At 42.0% G+C, this 25999-nt stretch overlaps 1 long non-coding RNA gene across 3 annotated transcripts in view; it reads right to left on the bottom strand.

The window, feature by feature from the left end:
- LOC132400580 (uncharacterized) overlaps positions 1-25999 on the bottom strand; it is a 77820-nt gene that overhangs the window by 32370 nt on the left and 19451 nt on the right. For all 3 annotated transcript variants that reach the window (XR_009514296.1, XR_009514297.1, XR_009514295.1), the window contains exon 2: positions 17049-17160. This is a non-coding gene — a long non-coding RNA (uncharacterized LOC132400580). The remainder of the gene's footprint in view (positions 1-17048; positions 17161-25999) is intronic.

The raw sequence follows: 25999 nt of genomic DNA, 5'->3' as shown, positions 1-25999 counted from the left end.
AACAAGCGGCATTGTGGGGCACAACGTTTAGCGTTTCCACGCTGCGCCATGTTTACCCCTCAACTATGCCTGACAGTTGTCACGCGTGTCAGAGAACGCGAGGCCCTCTCAAGTCTGACATGGAAATGTTTACAAATCTAATCGCAAACGTAACGGTTTTTAAACATTTCAAACGAGCCACCTTTCAGGCTTGGTCAGATCGGTACAGAGTCAAGCGCAACGGCTGGAGTCACTTCAGGTTTCTGGGCCACTTCCCCCATGCACTGCTCTGTACACAGAGTTAGGGTTTCTCTCCGGGCCAGTTGTTCGCTGGGTGGGCGCAGCACCCGAAACGGTTCAGGGGAGGCTGGTGTCGGCGTGAGGCAATGAGTTCCAGGTCTACGTCGGAGCGGCCAGGCAGTGGGCAAGTATGGAGGAAATGTCCCGGAGAAAACAATAATAGATTTGGAATCGAAGGATTAAGAGGCCACTGGATTAAGTCTCCCATTCCCATCTCATCGAGGTGTTACAATGAAAATTAAAATGAAAATTACCAAAAAAAAAAGGTCGAATCCTTGTGGTGGCGAGGAGAGGGGAACCTTGCTCCCAGTGATAGAGGTTAAAGTGCAAACAGTCCCGCCTAGTGATAAGGCGGCCAATCTCCACGTGATCTGCATCGCCCTTTTAAGCTCCCTCTGTGGAATAAGACAACTCGAACCATTCACGTCCACCTTTCATCAGCATGTTAAGAAATTACATTTCAAAACTCTACAAATCGGATTCAGCCTGGCTCCCTGTTCCATCTGGCTCCGCATCTGTGATGATCATCTTTAAAGTTAGGCATGGTCTGCTCGCTTTTTCTGTGCCCCCTCCCCACCCCTCACCCCAGCAACCCCTTCTCTATTTAATCTGCGAAGGCCCGTTCAATAGGCATCGTTTCCTGGTCCGGACAGTGGCCCTCGCCCCCTTTGTAGGCCCCGCTTTCGTTTGCACTTGTCTTTTAAAAACAATAATTGTATGCAAGAGGATTTCCTATTGTCTGCGATGCTGGGCCGAGGTCAGGAAAGGGTCCGGGTCCGGGGCAAGACTGACGGGATAATTCCTGTCGCCCGTCTCACGCGTGGCTTTCTATAAACACGGCTGATATGTAGTAGGTACCAGATGGCTTGCTTTCTGGATTTAAGGCTGCGCCATCTCTTTTGTGTTGACCTACATATCCACCGCATTTCTATAATTTGGATACATTAATTTTGTAAATATATACAATTAATGCTTATCCCTTCAGTATTTAGTGAAATTCAGATTTTCATTTCATCTCTGCCTTCGCACTCTTTGAAGCAAGACTGGGAAAGTGCATTTTAATCACCCTGTTACTAGACAGAGAATGCTGTTTTTTCCATCTTTTACAGGTAAATTTGGCACCTGCAGCACAGTCACACCTCCACTTAAGAGTTTGTGAAGATTCAGCATGACATCTAAAGCTTTGACAAACTTCTACAGATGTGTGGTGGAGGGTATATTGACTGATTGCATAACTGGGATGAAATGGAAACACCAATGACCTTGAACATAAAACCCTACAAAAAGTAGTGGATACAGCCCAGTCCATCATGACTAAAGCCCTCCCCACTACTGAGCACTGTCACAATAAAGCAGTGTCTATCATCATGGACCCCCCCCCCCCCCATCCAGTCTGCTTTCTTCTTGCTGCTGCCACCAGGCACAAGAGCCTCAGGACTTACACCACCAGGTTCAGAAATGTTTATTGCCCCTCAGAAACCCCTCAGAAACGTTTATTGTCCTAGACTCTGCCTCCAAAGGAAACATCCTCTCCACAACCGCTCTTTCTAGGCCTTTCAACATTCGATAGGTTCCAATGAGATCACCCCTCATTCTTCTAAATTCTAGCAAGTAAAGGCCTGGAGCCATCAATAGGTCCTCGTACAATAAGCCTTTCATTCCCGGAACTACTCTCATGAACCTCGTCTGAACTGTCTCCAATGTCCGCACATCCTTTCTATACAAGGGGCCCAAAATTTAAGACTATGAGATATAGGAACAGAAGTAGGTCATTTGGCCCATCAAGACTGCCATTCAATCATGGACTGATCCAATTCTTCTAGTCAACCCCACTCTCCTGACTTCTCCCCACACCCTTTAATGCCCTGGCTAATCAAGAACCTATCCATCTCTGCCTTAAATGCACCCAATCTTTGCCTTAAATGCGACCTCCACAGCTGCTCGTGGCAACAAATTCCACAGATTTACCACCCTCTGACTAAAGTAATTTCTCTACATCTCTGTTCTAAATGGACATCCTTCAATCCTGAAGTTGTGCCCTCTTGTCCAAAACTCCCCTACCATGGGAAATAACTTTGCCATATCTGATCTGTTCAGGCCTTTTAACATCTCAGAATGTTTTTATGAGATCCCCCATCATTCTCCTAAACTTCAGGGAATACAGCCCAAGAGCTGCCTGACATTCCTCAAATGGTAACCCTTTCATTTCTGGAATCATTCTCAGATTACTTCTTATAATACTCTAAATGAGGCTTCACGAGTGCCTTATAAAGCCTCAGCATTACACCCTTGCTTTTATATCCTAGTGCCCTCGAAATAAATTCTGACATTGCATTTGCCTTATGACTGACTCAACCTCCAAATTAATCTTTAGGGAATCTTGCACGAGGACTCCCAAGCCTCTTTGCAGCTTGGATTTTTAAGTTTTCTTCTGTTTAGAAAATATTCTATGTATTTATTCCTTCTATCAAAGTGCATGACCATACACTTTACTCAATCTGCCACTTTGCCCCTTCTGCAGCCTCCCTATTTCCTCAACACTATGTGCCCTCCACCTATCTTCATATTGTATGCAAACTTGGCCACAAAGTTATTATTTCTGTCAGCCAATTCATTGACATATGACATAAAAAGAAGCAGTCGTAACATGATCCCTGCGGAATACCACTAGTCACTAGCAGCCATTTAGAAAGGCTCCTTTTATTCCCACTCTTTCCCTCCTGCCAGTCAGGCAATGCTTTATCCATGCTAGTATCTTTACTGTAATAGCATGGGCTCTTTTTAATCAGCCATGTGTGGCACCTTGTCAGAGGTCTTCTGAAAATCCAAGCATACAACATCCACTGATTCTTCCTTGCTTATCCTGCTTGTTTTTTTCCTCAAAGAAATTCAACAGATTCATCAGGGAAGATTTTTTCCTTAAGGGAGCCATGCTGACTATGGCCTATTTTATCATCTGTCACCTGAAAAACACATCCTTAACGGTTGACTCCATCAACTTCCCCATCACTGAGGTCAGGCTAACTGGCCTATAATTTATTTTCTTTTGCCTCCCTCCCTTCTTGAAGAGTGGAGTGACATTTGCAATCTTCCAGTCTTTCAGAACCATGTTAGAATCTATTGAATGATCATTACTAATGCTACCACACTCTGCCTACCTCTTTCAGAACACTGGGGTGTAGTCTAAGGTGATTTATCTACCTTCAGACCTTTCAGTTTCCCAAACACCTTCTCCTTAGTAATAGTTAACTATACTCAGTTTTACCTCCTGGCACTCTTGAACTTTTGGCATACTGTGAGTGTTTTCCACAGTGATGACTGTTGCAAAATACTTGGTTCTGCTGTTTCCTTGTCCCCCATTACTACTTCTTCACTGTCATTTTCCAGCAATCCAATATCTACTCTTGCCTCTTTTTTATATAATTGAAAAACCATTTGGTGTCCTCTTTGATATTGTTGGCTAGTTGATCTTACTGTTTCATCTCCCCCCCCCCCCCATGGCGTTTTTAGTTGCCTTCTGCTGGCTTTCAAAAGTTTCTCAGTCCTCTAACATTCTATTAATTTTTGCTCTATTATATGCCTTCTCTTGGACTTTTACGTTGGCGTTGACTTCCCCAGTCAGCCATGGTTGTGTCACCCTGCCTTTAAAATACTTCTTTGGGATGTATCTATCCTGTGCCTTCCGAATTATTCCTAGAAACTCCTGCTATTGCTGCTCTGCCGTCATCCTTGATGGGCTAGTGTCCCTTACCAATCGACTCTGGCCAGCTCTTCTCAAGCTTCTGTAATTCCACTGTAATACTGATATACCTGACTTTAGCTTCTCCTTCTTAAATTTCAGGGTGAATTCTATCATACTATGGTCGCTGTCGCCTAAGGGTCCCTTTACCTGTAGCTCCCTAATCAAATCCAGTTCCTTACACAAGGTTATTCCACTAGTGGAAAGATCTATTCACAACAGAACTCTGTTTTTATTTGTTATGAATAGGCACTGAGCAATTGGGAGGTTTTTATTATAAAGTGAACACTGTGTCCGTTCAGAGTCTGGAAGGAACTGTTTGGTCATTACTGTACTGTTAACAGATATTAAATTATCACACGTATGTGCTTGGAAGCTTAAAAATTCTGTTAACTAATAAAGAGATGTGCGTTCAATGTCAACGATGACTGTAAACTATATTTCCATTCCAAAATGGAATTGGGAGATGGATCCAGACAACAAAAAATCTTTAGTATAAAGATTACATCTTTAAATTTGTTCAAGAGCATCTTTACTATTAAGAAAGTGATATTTCAAATGCTGGTAGAAAATGGTGATTTCACTGGTCTAACTGTCAGCACGATAACAGTTTGGCTTTATTGAGCTGCTTCCAGATTGTGCATATTACCACCCACTCTCTCTGCTTGCTGAACACTTTACAAACATAATAGAGAATTATGTTTTAGTATTTATTGCTTAGTTTGCTTTGACATTGAGTATTTCTGCTCAATTAAACGTGTTTTTGTGTGAACTAGAAATTTTTACTTTCCAGGTGTGAGTGAAAGATTGTAGTCACTGTATTAGGAATTCTAATTCCATCTTTCCCCACTGGCTTTGATTCTTTAGTCAGTATACAGTATTGGCTCTGACCAGGGATTGCCATCTAAGTTTGCGTGTCTATCGGTGAAAAGACAAAAATGATGACTGGGGAAATATCATTGCAAATTAAAAAACTAAAATATAAGATAGAATTTGGTCAGATTGGGTAAGATTTTCATTAGCAAGATGTATTCCAGGATAATGGAACTATATTAAGATCTAATTTAATTAGAAATAAAAAAAGCTTTGGATTGCAGTTTTATCCTGTGGCTCTCTAATACCTATTTTCCTTGCCACACCATGATAATGTTAATTAAATTATGGTGCAGTAGGACTTTCATGGCCGCAAATCAAACATTGAAATGTTTAATCAAGTAACACTGGAAAAGTAAAGTTAGCTATTGTTTTCCTGATACTGATGTCTTAAAGGGTTAAAACTGCCCAACACATCATTGGCACCAACCATCAAAGACATAAATACAGAAAGGTACCAGAAAAAGGCAGCAATATCATGATAGATCCCTCCACCCTGCTCATGGGCTTTTTGTCCCACTCCCATCAGGGAAGAGGTTTTGCAGTGTCCATGCCAGAAACACCAGATTCAAAAACAGTTACTTCCCCAAAGCCATCAGCCTGATCAACACCTCCACCCATTAACCCCCTTCACTACGCTCCCTACCACTAATACTTAATCATTCCTGTCAGAGTTTCCTTATGTATGGATACTCCTGTACCTGGTATCACTTCATGCACATGCAATCAGTCTAGGCATATAAGCTAATCCTGTGCATTTATACTTCTTGTGTTCTTTATACTTATTGTGTTTTTCATACTGCATTAGATCCTCAGTAATAATTTTGTTCTTCTTTACAACTGTTTACTGATAAATGGCAATAAACATCTTGAATCTGAAAGGGAGATTTAGTCCTGGAGTATCAGGAGCATTGACACTTCGGGGTCCACTTAAGATAACCTGCACTGCCCGACTTAACCTTCAGACATTGTGGACAATACCACCAAAATGTTCTTAAAGGTAATTCTGACCTTTAAGAACATATCTGAGTTACATTTTAATGCCATTGCACTTAATTAACTGGATAAAAGCTTGTTTACAATAAATAGATGTTGAAATTTCAGTGGCACGAATCCCAACTTAGGTACGTACGTGAAAGGAATATAATTAAGATTAGATTTTCTAAATTAACTAAAGAAGATGAATAAGAGGAAAGGGAGCAGGAGAATGGAAGGAAGATGGAGCAAGAGAAGAAAACAATAGGTATAGCAGGACACAAAAAACGTTCTAAAAGCTCTTGTTTTAAACTGCAACTTTCAGAACGTTTGAGGGTTATTTCATGATAACCTGACAAGATCAGATCAGTTACACTTTTTTATATTCATTCAATTTTGCTTCAATTAGCCTCAGTGAAATCTTAAATCTGATGGGCTATTGATTGGATGCTTGATTCCATCCAAAGTTGCCCATTCGGTGGGTTAGATTAAAATTACCTCAAAGTCAGTGTCAAAAGTACATTTATTAACTCAGTATGTATAGGGCATTATATACTACATACTCTACTAAAACTACCATTGATCCTGACTAATGAAGATTGCCACTGTAACATGGGCAATATTTCATAACCAAATTGTGTTTTTTTAAACAACTGATATTTCCAAGGTGTACAATAATTTTCAGAGCTGATGATGGCTAAATGCGCTAAGTTTGGCCCCAGTGACTCTCTAAGCTTTGTTAATGAACAAAATTTTCCAGTTTCCCAAATATGTATTCAAACAATTTAATGGTAAATGATGCTTGAAAATAATCATCCAAGTGTTTACTTTTAGGTGTTAATCTCATTTAAAAAAGTTTGTTTCAAGCAAATTTATTATCAAAGTACATGTATGTCACCATATACGACCCTGAAATTCATATCTTGATATTCTTGTGTCAATAAATTCAATAACCATAATAAAATCAATGAAAGACCGCAATAAAAGGGCGGAAAAACAGTGTGCAAAAGATAACAAACTGTGCAAATACAAAAAGAAAGAAAGAAAAGAAATAATGATAATAATAAGTAAGTGATAAACATCGAGAACATGAGATGAAAGTGAGTCCATAGGTTGTGGGAACAGTTCAGATGGAGCAAATGAAGTTGAGTGAAGTTATCTCTTGTGGTTCAAGAGAGGGGTAATAACTGTTCCTGAACCCGGTATGAGTCCTGAGGCACCTGTACCTTCTTCCTGATGACAGCTTCAAGAAGAGAGCATGACCTGGGTGGTGGGGGCCCCGATGATAGATGCTACTTTCCTGTGACAGTGCTCCATGTACAAACGTGTGTAGATGTGCTCAATGGTGGGGGAGGCTTTACCTGTGTTGGACTGTGTCACATCCACTACCTTTTGTAGGATTTTCTGTTCAAGGGCTTTGGTGTTTCCAAAGCAGGCTCTAATGTAGCCACTCAATATACTCTGCATTACACAACTACAGAAGTTTGTCAGTTTCAGATGTCATGCGGAATCTTCTCAATCTCCTAAGGAAGTAGTGGTGTTACAGTGCTTTCTTCATAGTTGCACTTCTGTGCCATGCCCAGGATAGGTCCTCTGAAATGGTAACACTGTGCAAATTTAGAATTGCTGACTCTCTCCACCTCTGATGAGGACTAACTCCTGGAACCCCGGTTTCCTTCTCCTGAAGTCAATAATCAGCTCCCTGCTCTTGCTGACAGTGAGTAAGAGGTTTGTAGTTGCAGTGCCACTCAGCCAGATTTTCAGTGTTCATCCTGTACATTGATTTGTTACCACCTTTGATTCGGCTTACAACAGTGAACTTGTGAACTTAAGTTCATCAGTGAACATAAACATGACAATTGGAGCTGTTCTTAGCCTCACAGTCATAAGTGTAAAGTGAGTAGAGCAGGGGACGCAGCACACAGCCCTGCGGTGCACCTGTGCTGATGGAGATTGTGGAGGAGGTGTTGTTGCCAAGCTAAAATGACTGGGGTCTGCAAGTGAGGAAATCGAGGATCCAATTGCACAAGGTCTTGAAGCGTATTGATTATAGTCAGTACCTGTTTCCCAGGGCACCAATAGCAAACACCAGAGGGCATATGTACAAAATTAAGGGAAGGAAATTTAGGGGAGACATCAGGGTTTTTTACACAGAGGGTTGTGAGTGCCTGGAATGACTTGCCAGGGATGGTGGTGGAGGCTAAAACATTAGGGGTATTTAAGAACCTCTTGGACAGGTACATGGATGAAAGAAAAATGGAGGGTTATGGGGTAGTGTGGGTTTAGTACTTTTTTTTAAGGATTATATGGGTCAGCACAACATGTACTGTGCTGTAGTGTTCTATGGTTCAATGGTTTTGAGGGTTTGAATGGAGAACTGTAGTTGATAAAGAGTGTCCTGATGTTTGCATCTTTACTGTCCTGATGTTCCAGGGTTGAATGAAGGGCCAATGAAATAACATCTGTTGTGGACCTGTTGTGCTGGTAGGCAAACTGGAGCAGATCCAAGCCACTTCTCAAGCAGGAGTTGATATGTTTCATCGCCAGTCTCTCAAATTACTTCATCACTGTGGATGTAAGTGCTGCTGGACGATAGTCATTGAGGCAGGTTAGTACACTCTTCTTAGGCACTGGTATAATTGAAGCCAGCTTGAAGCAGGTGTGTATCTCAGACTACTGAAGGGAAAGGTTGAAGATCTCAGTGAATACTCCAGCCAGTAGATCAGCACAGGTCTTTAGTACTCAGCCAGGTACTCCATCTGGGCCGGATGCTTTCCGTGGGTTCACCCTCCTGAAGGGTGCTCTCACATCAGCCTCAGACACTGAAAATATCCAATTCAACAAAAATGTTATTTTATCATTTCATTTTTATCCTCCCTTCAACTCCTAAGCATATTTGAGAAGAAATTAATCCTACTCAGGAGGTTTTAAACTACTGTGGTTGGGTTAGGAACTGGAGCAACAGGTAGGCCAGTGGAATGAAAGTGAGTACATAAGTTGTGGGAACAGCTCAGTTGGAGCAGATGAAGCTGAGTGAAGTTAACTCCTGTGGTTCAATGAAGTTAGAGGGTCAGTCAACAAAGTCTAATAGCAATGATAGACGGGCAAGTTAAGGAACACGATATGGCTGACAGTTTGAAGTACAGCATAGTTATTTTAATATGATCGTGTGGATAGTCAGAGGCTTCTCCCCAGGGCTGAAATGGCTAGCACGAGAAGGCACAGTTTTAAGGTGCTTGGAAGTAGGCACAGAGGAGATGTCAGGGGTAAGGTTTTTACACAGAGAGTGGTGAGTATGTGATGCACCATCAATAACTCTCTGAGACGTGAGGTGAGATATCGGCTTTTATTGACTGGAAGAAGGAACAAGCAGTAGTTGACCACCATACTACATCCTGGAGACTGAGGGCAGGGCTCAGGCCTCAATCGCCTTTATACCGGGGACTGTGGGAGGAGCCACGGTCAGTGGGAGGGGCCACAGGAGCAGTCAGCAGGGGGGCGTGTCCAGACAGGTATATGTAGTTCACCACAGTGTGTGGAATGGGCTGCTGACGACAATGGTGGAGGTGGATACAATAGGGTCTTTTAAGAGACTCCTGGATAGGTATATGGAGCTTAGAAAAATAGAGGGCTATTGGTAACCCTAGTAATTTCTAAGGTAAAGACATGTTCGGCATAGCTTTGTGGACCGAAGGGCCTGTATTGTGCTGTAGGTTTTCTATGTTTCTATGAATATAACAGGTAAGGCAAATGAGTTTGCAACCTGAATCATCACCTGGAACTACAATGTTGTGACCATTACAGAAACTTGGTTGAGAGTAGGGCAGGAGTGGCAACTCTTAAGTAGCAGAGCACAGATGGAGGTGCTCCACCTTCGCTTCACCTGTCAATCTGTTGGGGTCATATGCACCCTCCTCTACATTGCTGAGACCCAACATACTATAAATTGGGGGGCCAATATTGAGCACCACCGCTCCATCGGCCAAAAGCATAATTTCCTGGTGGCTAACCATTTTAATTCCTGTCCCCAAAGATAGTTAGTCCGTGGCCTCCTCTTCTGCCATGATGAGACCACCCTCAGGTTGGAGGAACAGCACCTCATATTCCATCTAGGTAGCAAACCTGATGGTATGAACATTGATTTCTCCTTCCAGTAACTTTTTTTCTGTTTTTTTTTATCTTTTCCCCTCCCTCTTCTCTCTTTTTTAATTTGAAACTCTGACCTTTTACCCCTTCTTCTCACGTGCTCCTAGTGGCGCTGCTATTTACTGTATTCTTTTTGTTTCACATTTGACCCCCCCCCCCCCCCAAAATGAAACTCCTTAAAATTATCTGGATTAAACTCCATTTGCCATTTCTCTGTCCAGATTTCCAACTGATTTGTATCTTGAACATGAGAGATTCTGCAGATGCTGGAAACCCAGAGCAAGACACACAAAATGCTGGAGGAACTCAGCAAGTCAGGCAGCATCGATGTAAATGAATCAACAGTCGATGTTTTGGGCAGAGACCCTTCAGCAGGACTAGAAAGGAGGGGGCAAGAGCCAGAATAAAAAGCTGGGGGAAGGGGAAGGAAGACAAACTAGAAGGTAACAGGTGAAGTCAGATGGGTGAGAAAGGTAAAGGTCTGGAGAAAAATGACTCTGATAGGAGGGGCACCGGGGGAGGTGATAGGTGGGTGAGGAGAAGATATAAGGATTTGTAAAGAGCATCTCATCTAGAAGAAGATAAGATTAGTTTTATTTGCAGCATGTACATTGAAACATACAGTGAAAAGCGTTGTTTGTGTTAATGACCAACACAGTCTGAGGATGTGCTGGGAGCAGCCCACAGGTGTTTCCATGCTTCCAACACCAATATAGCATGCCCACAACTTACTAACCCTAACCTGTACTATTTTAGAACGTGGGAGGACACCAGAGCATCTGGAGGAAGCCCATGTGGTCACGAGGAAAACATATAAACTCTTCACATACAGCAGCAGGAGTTGAACCCCAATCCTCCAATCACTGATACTGAAGACTGGCATTCAAGGCAACAGGTCCTCCATACTGGCCTGAAGTTCTTAACCAGATTGTGCAGAACCAGTTACTCCCAAATCAAATTCCCAGGACCATCTTGCATGTATGTCAATATTTGAATTCCCTTCTTCAGAATCAGAATCAGGTTTAATATCACTGGTGTATGTCGTGAAATTTCTTGTTGGTATGGCAATACACAATAATAAGAACTGTAAATTACAGTATGCATATGTATATTAAAAAGTTAAATAAATAGTGCAAAAAGAGATAAAAAGTAGTGTTCCTGAGTTCATTGTCCATTCAGAAATCTGATGGCGGGGGAAAGAAGCTATTCCTAAATCATTGAGTGTGTGTCTTCAGGCTCCTGTATCTCCTGCATGTCCTGGGTGTTGGGGGTCTTTAATGATGGATGCCACCTTTTTGAGGCATTGCTTCTTGAAGATGTCCTGGATGCTGGGGAAGCTAATGCCCATGATGGAGATGACTGTGTCACAACTTTCTGCAGCTTGTTTCCATCCTGTGCAGTGCCCTGCCCCTCATACCTAATGGTGATGCAGCCATTTAGAATGCTCTCCACCATACGTCTGTAGACATTTGTGAGTGTCTTTTGAGTGACATACATATCTCCTCAAATTCCTAATGAAATATAGCTGCTGTAATGCCTTCTTTGTAACTGTGTTGATATGCTGGCCCCAGGATAGATCCTCAGAGATGTTGACACCCAGGAGCTTCAAATTGCTCTCCTTTTCCACGACTGATCCCTCAATGAGGACTGGTGTGTGTGCCCTTGTCTTATGCTTTCTGAAGTCCATAATCAATTCTTTGGCCTCACTGACGTTGAGTGCAAGGTTATTGCTGCAACACCACTCAACCAGCTGATCTCTTTCCTTCCTGTATGCCTTCTCATCACCATCTGAAGTTCTGCCAACAATAGTTGTGTCATCAGCAGATTTATAGATGGCATTTGAGCTGTGTCTAGACATACAGTCATGGTTGTAGAGAGGGTAGAGCAGTGGGCCAAGCACCCATCCTTGAGGAGCGCCAGTGTTGATTATCAGTGAGGTGGTGACGTTTCTGATCCATACAGACTGGATTCTTCCAGCGAGGAAGTCGAGGATCCAGCTGTATCATGCACACCGCATGTTTGATTCAAAAATCTAACAATTAAATGCAGCTGCAAAAAAGAATTCAAATCTAATAAATTCACCTAAAGGGCAAATTCAAGGAAAAATCAGTAAGGTGAGAAATGCACTGCAGTTTCATCATCATGTAACAAGATGGATCAGGGGAGTGTTTTATGTTTAGATCCTCCAGCAGAAATCCTGGTTCAGTCATCTGGTGAGGCCTAGGGCAGATGGCTGCAGTTCTCACATCAAAAAACTGGGAACAGTTTTAAAATATGGTAAATGAGCCGGGGGCAAGTGCAGCACACTTTCTTTCTGATAATAGTTCTATTGGATTGATTCCACACACCAGAAGATGATGCTCATTGAAAAGAAGATCTCTGATAATGTAGCACAATGCAGAATATACCTGAGAATTCAATGTACATCTGGAAACAGTGTTACATCTCCCTCACTGTAAAATATCCCTGCAGATGCAGACCACCTTCCTCAACGAATTATATCTTTAAAAAAATGCACCACATCTACGCCATTGCAACATATCTTTGGTAATCCAGAGCAACACAGAAAAAGCTAGACAAACTCAGCAGGTCAGGCAGCCTCTGTGGAGGGGAATAAACATTTCAGGCCAATAACCATATAACAATTACAGCACAGAAACAAGCCATCTCGGCCCTTCTAGTCCATGCTGAACGCTTACTTTCACGTAGTCCCACTGACCCGCACTCAGCCCATAATCCATTCCTTTCCTGTCCATATACCTATCCAATTTTATTTTAAATGACTATACCGAACCTGCCTTGACCAGAGCCTTCATGAGGAGCTGCTAAGTTTCTCCAACATCTTCCACACTGTATTTTCAAACACAAAGTGCTGGAGGAAATTAGCAGGTCCTGATGAAGGAACATGGCTTGAAACATGGACTGGTTATTCCCCTCCATAACTGCTGCCTGACCAGCTGAGTTACCCAGCTTTTTGTCTGTTTTTAGGTGCTTGGTAATGCAGTGTGTCTTTGTCAATGTAGCATTTCTCGATCAATGCCACACCTTTCACAGAGTGCAGAATTCTTCTAAAAATGGAGAATATCTCCTGCGCATGACATTATAATCACAGCAACACTGGCACAATGATCTGAATATCTCTCCCTGCAACATGCTTTCAAATGCATCAAGTCCGTGTCTCTTTCAATACAGCACATCCAATCAAAGCAGAACATCTTCATCACTGCAGTATGTCTCTGCCAACATCTCTATCACTGCAGTGCCATAACAGATAGTGCACACCCACTGTCGCCCCGTGCATCCGGCACTGCTGTTCTTCTCTGACAGTGCGGGATACGTTAGCCAGGCATGCAGCAGAACACCGTTACTGCAGCACACACTTGGCTGTGTAGTGCCATCTCTGTCACTGTAGACTATCTCCCAAGATCTGTAACATTTTGTGATAAAAGCACACACAGCTTGAAACATTCACTGCTTATTCCTCTCCAGAGATGCTGCCTGACTTGCTGAGTTCTTCCAGCACTTTGTGAGTGACACCCAGGACTCCTTGTATCTGCAGAATCTCTTGTGTTTGTCTCAAAATGCAATAGATCTTTGCTAGTACAATATACTTGAAACCATAGAAAGTTCCTGACAATGCAAGGCTTGCAGTCTATTGACGCACATATTGTCAACGCAGCACCTCTCTGTGAAAGCAGAGCACTTCTATGATTGCAGAAGGATGTGTCAGTGTAAGACATGCAGCATATCTTTATCACAGAAACAACATTGCAGAAAGACCTCTGATAACGCAGCAACTATCCCAGCCTGTATAAGACACTTCACAGTGATCAGCCAAAGCACATTGAAGATGCAATGCTGCAGTAAATGTTGTAGATCTGCTACAGTAGCAGATCTTCATCGGTGCAGCACTTTTCTGCAACGGGGCTCGTTTCTGCTCGTGTTGTAAGCCAGTCACGGTGGTAGGCACTTCTGTGCCAGTTGCACATTTTTGTCCCCACAGCACGCAGGTGAAGCGTGTCAGGGTCAGTGGCGCTTGTATCTGCCAGGCAGCTCGTCTGACAATGCAGCACGTCACGGTCGCAGCTGCAGCCCCATTTCACTGCAGTGCATGTCAAACAACACTGCAGCATCCTGTCAAATCGCCCCCACCAGAGCACGTCACTAAAAGTATAGTTCGATTTGGTTAGACAGCGTATCTCTGAGAAGGTAGCAAAACAAAGCTCTAACAAAAACAGGAGGCCTTCAATACAGAGAAATTCTTCCTGCGGCAATTGTCTGATAACAACACCTCACTGTCACTGCAGTGCATCCCTGTCACCGAAGTACATCGCTGACACTGTGGTACACACTGCACTGCTGTACACTGCGGTTAATCCCTAACAATGCAGTATACTTTGGTCACGACAACACATCCAGATTTCATCATCCTGCTTACCTCAGCCTCTTCTCAGTGTGTCATGTCTCAGACACTTCAACATATTTTTGTCAAGACAGCATATCTCTGAGAGTGCAGAGCACCACATCATATCACACCTCTCTCTGTGCTGTGGACTTCCCATAATGGAGCATTTACTGAAAATTCAGTTGATTATTGTAACAAAATGAGATGGGTTTTTCCATTGGGGTGTTGCGGATGCTGAGCTGACTGAAGACACTCTTATCAGATGTATAAACTCTTTGACAATGATGGCTGCTGAGGCAGGCTGGAGGATAGTTTGTGAGGTAGTTGAATTCCTCTGCCACTTGCATGGAGCCTCCAAGTTCTCCTGATGATCGGCCTTAAGGTCTTTGGTGCACCCTTTTTTGTTCCTTCTCTATCAGTCAGCACAGAACATCCCTGTCATTGTGACACTGTAAACTGCAGAACGTTCCTGAAGGTGCCAGATACGTGTGGTGCTGTAGCTCATCCGATTGATAATTGCACCCCCTCTCCGTAAATGCAGAGAGTGTTTGCCAGTTCACCACATGCTCAGAGCACACCGTTTGTCATAGAAACAACTCTGTCAGCGTAGTACATCTTTGACAGCCTGGCAAACTCTGACAACGCATGGCGTGTCTGCCAATGCAAAACAACCCTTAAAATACAGGCCCCCACTGTTGGTGCGGCTGCCCCTTGCTGATACCGTCAACCATCTCCTGCTGATGTAGAACACTTCTTGTATGACCAAAGCTGGAGCACACCTCGGCGTGTGCAACCCTCGCTACACTTGCGCCAACAACTTCCCGGCATACCTATGGCACATCAGGTTCAGATTGAGACTTATTTATCACATGCATGGTCAGCCTGCAAGTGTTGCCACATATTCTGGCTCCACGTAGCTGATTCTGCAGTGCTTGCCCATCAATGCCGCACACCTCCGGAATACAGTCAGCCCTCCTTATCCACAAGTTCTGCATGCGCGATTTCAACCAACCACAAACCGAGAAAACATGGAAGTGCTCTTCCAGCACTAGTTGTTCGATCCTTCGATGGAACGAAGCCTCCGTGTCACCCGAGGGATAACAACATGCCTACCACCACTGCAAGATTTGTTTGATGATGCAGAGAAAAAGAAGAGACAGCTTCCTAAAACAATGTTTCTAACTAAAGCATCTGCAATTCTGAAGTCTCGACGTTCAACACTTGAAAATCCTCAGCCCTCAAACTCCACAGTTCCTGACTTTAGTTTTATTGAGCCTCCTCCAAAGCGTCCTTATTCCCTAAACAAGACAGTGTTACAACTATTTACATAGCATTTACATTGAATTAGGTATTATAAATTCTGTAATCCAGTGATGATTAAAAGTTTTACTCGTTATTTGATCATTGTTCACCTCGTGTCTCGTTCGCTCACTGCTTGTGTTGTGAGCGAGAGGAACATGTACAGTTTTTATTCTTGTCAATATTCCCTAAACATTACAGTCTAACAACTATTTACATAGCATTTACATTGTATTAGGTATTATAAGTAATATAGAGATGATTTAAAGTAAATGGGAGGATGTGCGTAGGTTATATGCAAATACTACACCACCTGCGTTTTTTGGTATCTGCAGAGGGTCCCGGAACCAATCTCTCGCGGATAAGGAGGGCCGACTGTATTTATCTCATTTGGTCACTGTCACATATCTCTGATGAAGCATCTCATACCCACCCAGTCAGCATAGCTTTGTCACGGTAGCACATCAGTCACTACTTTCACTGCCATTGCCACAACCGCAGCAAACAATGCAGCTCATCGTCGTCACTGATATGCTTCTCTGCTAATGCAATATAATCATGAATATGAAGCCTATCCCTGTTTCAGCAGCACAGCTCTGCAAACTCTGAACTTCTCTGCCAGGGCAGTAAATCTCCGTAACTGCAGCTGCTCGCTTATAATGCGGCAGTTGTCTGAAAATGCAGGATATCTCTCAGTGCAGCTGCAGCAATTCCCTGATAACTCTGCAAATCAAAAAAAGCAGTGCATTGTGATGATACAGCAATTCACCGAAAATGCATGTCACTGCTGTCAATCCTCTATCACCTCTGATTATGCAAAATGTTGCAGAAAATGTCTGCCAGTGCAGCACATGCAGTGATGGAGCACATCTGTTACAGCAGCACATTCCTGACATTCTGCCTGTGAAGAACATCCCCGACAATGCAGCAAATTGCTGTTAACAGAGCACAACTTGAGCAGCGCAGTAATTTTTGCCAATGCAACCCATCTCTGATAATGTAGACCATCTCTGTTGCTACCGAACATCCAGAAAAATGAAGAGAATCTCTATCTGTGAAACAAGCCCCGATAATGCAGAACAATTGTGCAAACAGAGACCTTGGCCCTAGGTGATGCATATCCCTTTCACAGTTGCAAATCTCTTAAAATGCAACATATGTCTGTCAACATTCAACACTAGTGATAACGCAGGGCATCCCAGAAGATGCAGAACACGTCTGAATATGCAAACCATGTTTCCAAATAGTGCACGTCTCTTTCACTGTATCACATCTCTCTCACTTCCCCATCTCTACAAATGCTGACTATTTCGATGCCGAAATGACACTTACTTCAACCCATCTTTATCCAGACTGTACAATTCCGATATTGCAGAAGACCACTGAAGATACAGGGTATCTCTGATAATGTATCACTCCTCTGTGAATGCAGCACACAGCGTTTCTGGAAATATGGAGAATATCTGTTAGTGCGTCACATTGTTGTCAGAGCAGTGTATCGCTGTTATTGTAATGCATCTGACACGGTGGCACCTTGATTGCACAGCATACCTCTGAAAATGCAAAGCATTTATTAAAGTGTAGAACATCTACTTCACTGTTTCTCTATGAATACAGCTATCTCTCTAAATAAAGAGCGCTTCCGAAAATGTGTTCTGTCTTGGTCAAGGTAGCACTTCACTGTAATATCATCCAGGCCATGCTACTGCCATCAGATAGGAGGTACAGGAGCTTTAGGTCCCACAGTTCAGGAACAGTTGTTACCCTGCAACCATCAGGTTCCTGAACCAGTGTGGATAACTTTACTCACCACAACTCTGAACAGATTCCACAACTAATGGGCTCACTTTCCAGGACTCTATGACTCAGGTTCTTTTTTATTTGCAGTTTGTCTTCTTTCACACGTTGGTTGTTTGTCAGTCTTTGTTTATGTATAGTTTTTTCACAGTTCTATTGTATTTCTTTATTTTCCTGTGAAAGCTTGCAAGAAAACAAATCACAGGGTAGTATATGCTAACATATACAGAGCCTACAAAAAGTATTCACCACCCCCAGGAAGTTTTCATGTTTTATTGTTTTACAACATTGAATCACAGTGGATTTAATTTGTTTTCTTTGACACTGATCAACAGAAAAAGTCTCCTTCATATCAAAGTGAAAACAGATGTCTACAAAGTGATCTAAATTAACTACAAATAATTGATTGCATTAGTATTCACTGCCTTTAATATGACACATCAAATCCTCATTGGTGCAAGCAATTGATTTTAGAAATCACATAATTAATTAAATGGAGATCTGCTTTTGGAGACCTGTGTACAGTCAAGGCGTTTCAATTGATTGTAATAAAACTACACCTGTATCTTGAAGATCCTGGCAAAAACTGTGCCATGAAGATAAAAAAACACTTCAAGCAACTCCACACAAATGTTATTGAAAAGCACAATCAGGAGATAGATACAAAAAAATTTGTTATCAAGAAATGGAAAGAATATAGCACAGCTGTAAGTCTGCATAAAGCAGGCTGACCTCAAAAACTGAGTGACCATGCAAGACGGGGAGTAGTGAGGGAGACCATCAGACGCATATAACAACTCTGGAGGAATTACAAGCTGAGATTGGAGAGACTGAGCATACAACAACTGTTAACACAAAGTACACTGCAGATGCTGTGGTCAAATCAACACGTACAAACAAGCTGGGGGAACTCAGCAGGTCGGGCAGCATCCGTTGAAATGAGCAGTCAACGGATGCTGCCCGACCTGCTGAGTTCCTCCAGCTTGTTTGTACATGTTGATACAACAGCTGTTGCCAGGTGCTTCGCCAGTCGCAGCTTTATGGGAGAGTGGCAAAAAGAAAGCCACTGTTGAAAATCTCACATGAAATCTCAGCTAGAGTTTTCCAGAAGGCATGTGGGAGACTCTGATATCAGCTGGGAGAAGGTTCTACGGTGTGATGAAACTAAAATTGAGCTTTTAGTTCATCAGACTAAATACTATGTTTGGCTTATGAACATAATCAAAAACACACCATCCCTACCATAAAGCATGGTGGTGGCTGCATTATGCTGTGGGGATGCTTCACTGCAGCAGGTCCTGGAAGGCTTGTGAAAGTAGAGGGTAAAATGAATGCAGCAAAATGCAAGGAAACCCTGGAGGAAAACTTGATGCAGTCTGCAAGAGAACTGCCACTTGGGAGAAGATTTATTCTCCAGCAAGACAGTGACCCCAAGCATAAAGCCAAAGCTACAGCAAACAAGAACGGCTTAAAAACAACAAAGTTAATGTCCTGGAGTGGCCAAGTCAGAGTCTAGACCTCAATCCAATTGAGAGAATTTGTGGCTGAGCTTGAAAAGGGCTGTTCACTCATGATCCTTATGCAATCTGATAGAGTTTGAGCAGTTTTGTAAAGAAGAATGGGGAGAATTGCAGAGTCCAGATGTGCAAAGCTGATAGAGACCTACCCATACAGACTCAAGACTATAATTGCTGCCAAAGGTGCATCCACTAAATACTGACTTGGAAGGGGTGAATACTTATGCAGTCAATTATTTTTTATAGGCACTGTACGTACTTTGATAATAAATTTACTTTGACTTTGACTTTTGAAGTTGTCAGTGGATCTCATCTATATTGCATCTGGGAGCTGGTCTCTTCCTTCCACTGATGTGTCCTCCTGAGGTCCCGATGCAGAGTTCCCAAATGCTTCGTCTGCACTTTGAGTGGTTGTGGCTCAGAACTCTTTCAATGCCCGAGCTTGGAAAAAACCATCTAATTTGTGTCAGGCATGTGAATGACATGACCTGCTCAATGCTACTGGTTGAGCCTCAGTACTGAATATGCTGGCTTGAGAAAAGACATGGACATTGGTTCACTTCTGCATCTAGCGAATTGAGGATATCTTATGTACTCTCCATCTGTGCTATTTTTCCATTGCCTTGAGATCCCTGTCCAATGAGATCAGTATAAAGGAGACCAGTGATCATTGTTTGCCTGTTGATCATGAGTTTTGCGCCAGGTCTGAGTTTTGTTCCAATACATTTTTCTTCAATCCATTAAATGTTTCTGTGTTCAAGGCAGTAGGAATTTCATTAGCATTTATATTTGCTGTGATATGCTTCGTGAGATATGGAAATTAGACCATGTTTTCCAGAGCTTTGACTTATTCCATTATTGTTGTCGGGCAGTGTGATGTACAGAACCTTTTTGTTTGTATGCTTCAGTAAAAGTGACAATGATGTTTTGGAGTGTGGCCTTCCAGGTGTGCTGTACGTGAATGTAAGTGTCAGCTTTGGACTGTAGCTTGGTTCTATGCTTCCTGTCAGCTTTGAAGATTGGCTTCACTCCCACAGATGGTTTTTGGAGTTTTGGTGCAATATTCTGGTGGGAAAGAATGAAAAATCTTGCAGCAACACAACATTGTCTGACACAGGTCTTTGTTGAGATTAGTTCTGCTGGACAATTGATTAACATTGTACTGTGGAGAATTTCTGTGGGCATCTATTCCCAAATAATGGAGTTAAGGCTTTGATGAGACTGAGGAAGTCCATGTATAGGGACTGATATTAGTTCCTGCACTTTTTGGGCATTGTTGCACAGTGGATGTCGTTGTGTATTTAATATTTTAGTAATATTTTCAACCTCTCGCTGCTATGGACAGAAGTTCCCACTTGCTTCAAAAAGGCAACTATCATACCAGTGCCTAAGAAGAATAATGTGAGCTGCCTTGATGACAGTTGCCTGCTAGCACTCACATTGACAATGATGAAATGCTTTGAGAGGTTTGTCATGACTAGACTGAACTCCTGTCTTAGCAAGGACCCATTGCAGTTTGCCTATCGCCACAATAGGTCAATGGCAGAAACAATCTCAATGGCTTTCCACACGGCTTTAGACCACTTAGACAACACAAACACCTATTTCAGGATTCTGTTCATTGACTATAGCTCAGTATTTAATACCACCATTCCCACAATCGTGATTGAGAAGTTGCAGAACCTGGGCCTCCGTACCGCCCTCTGCAATTGGATCCTTGACTTCCTAACCAGAAAACCACAGTCTGCGTGGATTGGTGATAACATCTCCACCTCACTGACAATCAACACTGGTGCACCTCAGGGGTGTGTGCTTAGCCCACTGCTCTACTCTCTGTATACACATGACTGTGTGGCTAGGCATAGCTCAAATACCATCTGTAAATTTGCTGAAGATGCAACAATTGTTGGATATAATTTCAAGTGGTGACTGGCATCACTGTCCGGTATGGAGGGGCTACTGCACAGGACCAAAAGAAGCTGCAGAAGGTTGTAAATCTAGTCAGCTCCATCTTGGGCACTTGGGCACTAGCCTACAAAGTACCCAGGACATCTTTAGGGAGTGGTGTCTCAGAAAGGCAGTGCCCATTATTAAGGACCCACGGCATGCCCTTTTCTCACTGTTACCATCAGGTAGGAGATACAGAAGCCTGAAGGCACACACTCAGCGATTCAGGAACAGCTTCTTCCCCTCTGACATCCGATTCCTAAATGAACATTGAAGCTTTGGACACTACCTCACTTTTTTTAATATACAGTATTTCTGTTTTTGCACATTTAAAAAAAATCTATTCAGTATACATCATTGGTTTACTTGTTTATTTATTGTTATGTTTTATTTTATTTATTATTATTATTTTTCTCTCTCTGCTAGATTATGTATTGCGTTGAACTGCTGCTGCTAAGTTAACAAATTTCACGTCACATGCCGATGATAATAAACCTGTTTCTTATATTTGAGTAATATAGTAAATATATTATTTGATTAGGTATTTCCTACTTAAATAGTTTATTACAGGTTATATGTAATTGTACGTGAATGATATATGTCAACATGCCTCCACGTCATACGTGCATGTCTTGCTTCATGTAAAAAATGAAGCGAAGACATGTACATTATTCCTGGCTCCATGTTTTTGCTTTCAATTAGTTTAATATTTTGGAGTTATAAAACATAAAAGAGATGATGAGATACTTTTTAAATGAACCCAGGACTACTACCTGTTGAAGCATAGCAAGAGTTTAAAAAAACACGATGTGACGTTTGAGTAAAACACAGCAAGAAATGGTCATGTAAAAAGTGATGCAGTGTAGCATCTGTTCTTGAGGGGTGAGAGGGAAGACAGTTGAGTTAAAAAAGGTAGTAAACAAACAAATTCACAGATTCATAAACAGTGAATACCAGGTGATAATATTAATAAATTTTAAAAAGCAGAGCTGTCTGGCTACATCAGAAAGATTCACATGTTCAATTGCACAACAGATAAGAGAACTTTGTATACTAAGCAAATTGAACAACATTTTAAAGAAAATGGAACAGACAATGAGAAGCAGATGCCAGTTTAGCTGAGTGCAGTAGGTGGAAATGCATACAGTTTGCTTAGAAGTTTAACTACTCCAAACTAACCAGCCGAAGTGAACTTTGCTGATATTGCGTGAAGCAATACATGAACCTTTAGAACTGAAACCATATTAGATTGCAGAACACTTTAGGTTTCATAAGCAAAATGAACCCGAGGTGGACCAATATCCAAGGGTATGTTTGCTAGAGATGTTTGTGAGAATTTAATCTAATTTGGCAGGGCGATAGGAACTGGAGTGATAGTGCTGAGGATGGGACAGTTGGTTTACAAACAGAGGCAGTGTGTAGTGAGAGGTTGATGAAAAGGAAAAAATGCAGTCAATGGGATGAGTTGTAATGTAAAAGGTGGACAAAATTGAAAAGGTTGAATACAGGTGAATACAAGATTGAATGTGCACATTATACGGAATAAGGTAGATGAACTTGCAGCACAGTTACAGATTGGCAGGTATGGCATTGTGGGCATCACTGAATCATGGCTGAAAGAAGATTATAGCTGGTAGCTTAAAAGATAGGCAGTTAGGCAGAGGGGGTGGTGTGGCTTTGTTGGTAAAAAGATGCTATCAAATCATTAGAAAGAGGTGACATTGGATCAGAAGGCATAGAATCATTGTGGGTAGAGTTGAGAAACTGCAAGGGTAAAAGATGTCTACAAATTGCAAAAGGAAATAGAAAATGCATATCATAGGGCCAATGTTACAATAGTCATGGAGGATTTCAATATGCAGGTAGATTGGGAAAATCAGGTTTGTGCTGGATCCAAAGAGGGGGAGTTTTGTAGAATGCCTATGAGATGGCTTTTGCAAGCAGCTCGTGGCTGAGCCCACTAGGGGATCAGCTATTCTGGATTCATTGTTGTGCAATGAACCAGAATGAATTAGAGAGCTTAAGGTAAAGGATCTCTTAGGGACCAGTGATCACAATATGATAGAATTCATCGTGCAGGAGAAACTAAAGTCAGATATATCTGTATTACAGCAGAGTAAATGGAATTACAAAAGCATGAGAAAGGAGCTGGCCAAAATTGATTGGAAAGGAATGCTAGCAGGGATGACGACAGAGCAGCAACACCTGGAATTTCTGGAAGCAATTCAGAAAGCACAGCATATATACATCCCAAAGAGCAAGAAGTATTCTAAAGGCAGGATGACACAACCATGGTTGACAAGAGAAGTCAAAGCCAACATAAAAGCCAAAGAGCAAAAATAATAGTGAAAAATTAGTGAGAAGTTAGAGGAGTGAGAAGATTTTTAAAATTAACGGAAAGCAACTCAAAGAGTCATAAAGAAGGGAAATATGGAATGCAATGGTAAATTGGCCAATAATATTAAAGAGGATTTCAAAAGTTTCTACAGATACTGTATATAAAGTGTAAAAGAAAAGTGAGAGTAGATATCGGACTGCTGGAAAATGACGCTGGAAAGGTAGTAATGGCGGATGAACTGAATAAGTATTTTGCATCAGTTTTCACTGTAGAAGATGCTAGCAATATGCCAGAAGTTCGAGAATGCCAAGCGGCAGAAGCGTGTGAAGCTGCCATTACCAGGTTCTTGGGAAACTGAAAGTTCTGAAGTCAGGTGAGTCACCCGGACCAGATAGTATGCACCTCAGTGTTCTGAAAGAGGTGGCTGAAGGGATTGCAGAATTATTAGTAATGATCTTTCAAAAATCACTTGATTCTGGCATGATTTTGGAGGACTGGAAAATAGCAAGTATCACTCCACTCTTCAAGAAGGGTTATAAGCAGAAGAAAGGAAATTATCAGCCAATTAGTCTGACCACAGTGGTTGGGAAGATGTTGTTGGTTGTTAAGGATGTAGTCTTGTGGTACTTGGAGACGCATAATGAAATAGGCTGTGGTCAGCTTGGTTTTGTAAGGCAAAATCTTGTCTGACAAATCGGTTGGAATTCTTTGAAGAAATAACAAGCAGAATAAACAAAGAAGAATTGGTAGATGTTGTGCACTTGGATTTTCAGAAGGCCTTTGACAAAGTGCCACACTTGATGAGCTTACTTAACAAGTTAAGCGAACACAAGACCATAAGACCAGAAGCTATTGGAGCACAAATAGGCCATTTGGCCCATCAAGTCTGCTCCACCATTTCTTCATGACTGGTCCAATTTTCCTCTCAGCCCCAATCTCTTGGCTTCTCCCACTATCCCTTCATGCCCTGACCAATCAAGAATCTGTCAATCTCTGTCTTAAATGCACATAAAAACTTGGCCTTCACAGCTGTATGTAGTAAAGAATTCCACAGATTTACCCCTCTTTGGCTAAAGAAATTCCTCCTCATCTCTGTTCTCAAAGGACGTCCCTCTATTCAGAGGCTATGTCCTCTGGCCTTAGGACTCTCCCATCATAGGAAACATCCTCTCCACATCCAACCTATCAAGGCCTTTCACCAGTCAATAGGTTTCAATGAGGTCACTTTAATTCTTCTGAATTCCAGTGAATAGAGACACAAAGTCATCAAATGCTCTTCATATGACAAGCTGTTCAATCCTGGAATCATTTTTGTGAACCCTTCCCAGCTTCCGCACATCTTTTCTAAGATAAGGAGTCCAAACCTGCTCACAACACTCCAAGTGAGGCCTCATCAGTGCTTTATAAAGTTTCAACATTACAGCCTTACATTTATATTCTAATCCTCTTGAAATGAATCCTGACACTGTATTTGCTTTCTCCACCACAGACTCAACCTGCAAATTAACCTCCAGGGAATCCTGTACAAGGGCTCACAAGTCCCCTTGCACCTCAGTTTTTTTTTTGTATTTTCTCTCCATTTAGGAAATAGTCAACCCTTTCATTTCTTCTACCAAAGTGCATGACCATACACTTCCCGACACTGTATTCCATCTGCCATTTCTTTGCCCACTCTCTTAATGTGTCCAAGTCCTACTGTAGCCTCTCTACTTACTCAAAACTGCTTGCCCCTCCACCTTCCTTCATATTGTCTGTAAACTTTGCAACAAAGCCATCAATTCCATCATTCAAATCATTGATGTATACAGTACCTATAAAAAGTATTCACTCCCCCTTGGAAGTTTTCATGTTTTATGGTTTTACAGAATTGAATCACAGTGGATTTAATTTGGCTTTATTTGACATTGATCAACAGAAAAGCACTCTTTCCTTTCAAAGTGAAAACTGATCTTTACAGAGTGATCTAAATTACAAACATAAAACACAAAATAACTGATTGCATAAGAATTCGCTTCTTCCAAGTCAGTATTTAGTAGATGCACCTTTGGCAGCAATTACAACCTTGAGTCTGTATGGGTAGATCTCTATAACCTTTGCACATCTGGATACTGCAATTTTTCCCCATTCTTCTTTACAAAACTGCTCAAACTCTGTCAGATTGCATGGAAATTATAAGGGAACAGCTCTTTTCAAATCCAGCCATGAATTCTCTATCGGATTGAGATCTGGACTCTGCCTTGGCCACTCCAGGACATTAACTTTGTTGTTTTTAAGCCATTCCTGTATATCGTAGCTTTGGTTTTATGCTTGGAGTCATTCTCTTGCTGGAAAACAAATTTTCTCCCATCACAGTTCTCTTGCAAACAGTATCAGGTGGGTAGTTTTCCAGCTTATTAACTCTGTGAGTTGTTTAAAGGTATAGTAATCACATGAGATGTTAGGTAGAGATGTTGGGACTGCACTGTAAGTTTCCATGAACAGAGGGTGTGGGGTATGACACCACCTATCAACTACTTACAATGCAGTCCTAACATCTCTACCCCAGTGTCTCCACAACAGTTCACACCTCCATTCATGCAAAGATAAGACTAATGACTCTCTCATTACCCCCCCCCTCCCCGCACAAATGTCATGTGATCTTAAACAACACAAAAGAGTTTACAAGCCAGAGAACTACCCACCAT

Source organism: Hypanus sabinus, chromosome 10 (genome assembly GCF_030144855.1).
Source record: "Hypanus sabinus isolate sHypSab1 chromosome 10, sHypSab1.hap1, whole genome shotgun sequence".
Lineage (NCBI taxonomy): Eukaryota > Metazoa > Chordata > Chondrichthyes > Myliobatiformes > Dasyatidae > Hypanus > Hypanus sabinus.
Note: the sequence above shows the minus strand (reverse complement) of the source record. Positions and strands in the feature narration are given on the sequence as shown.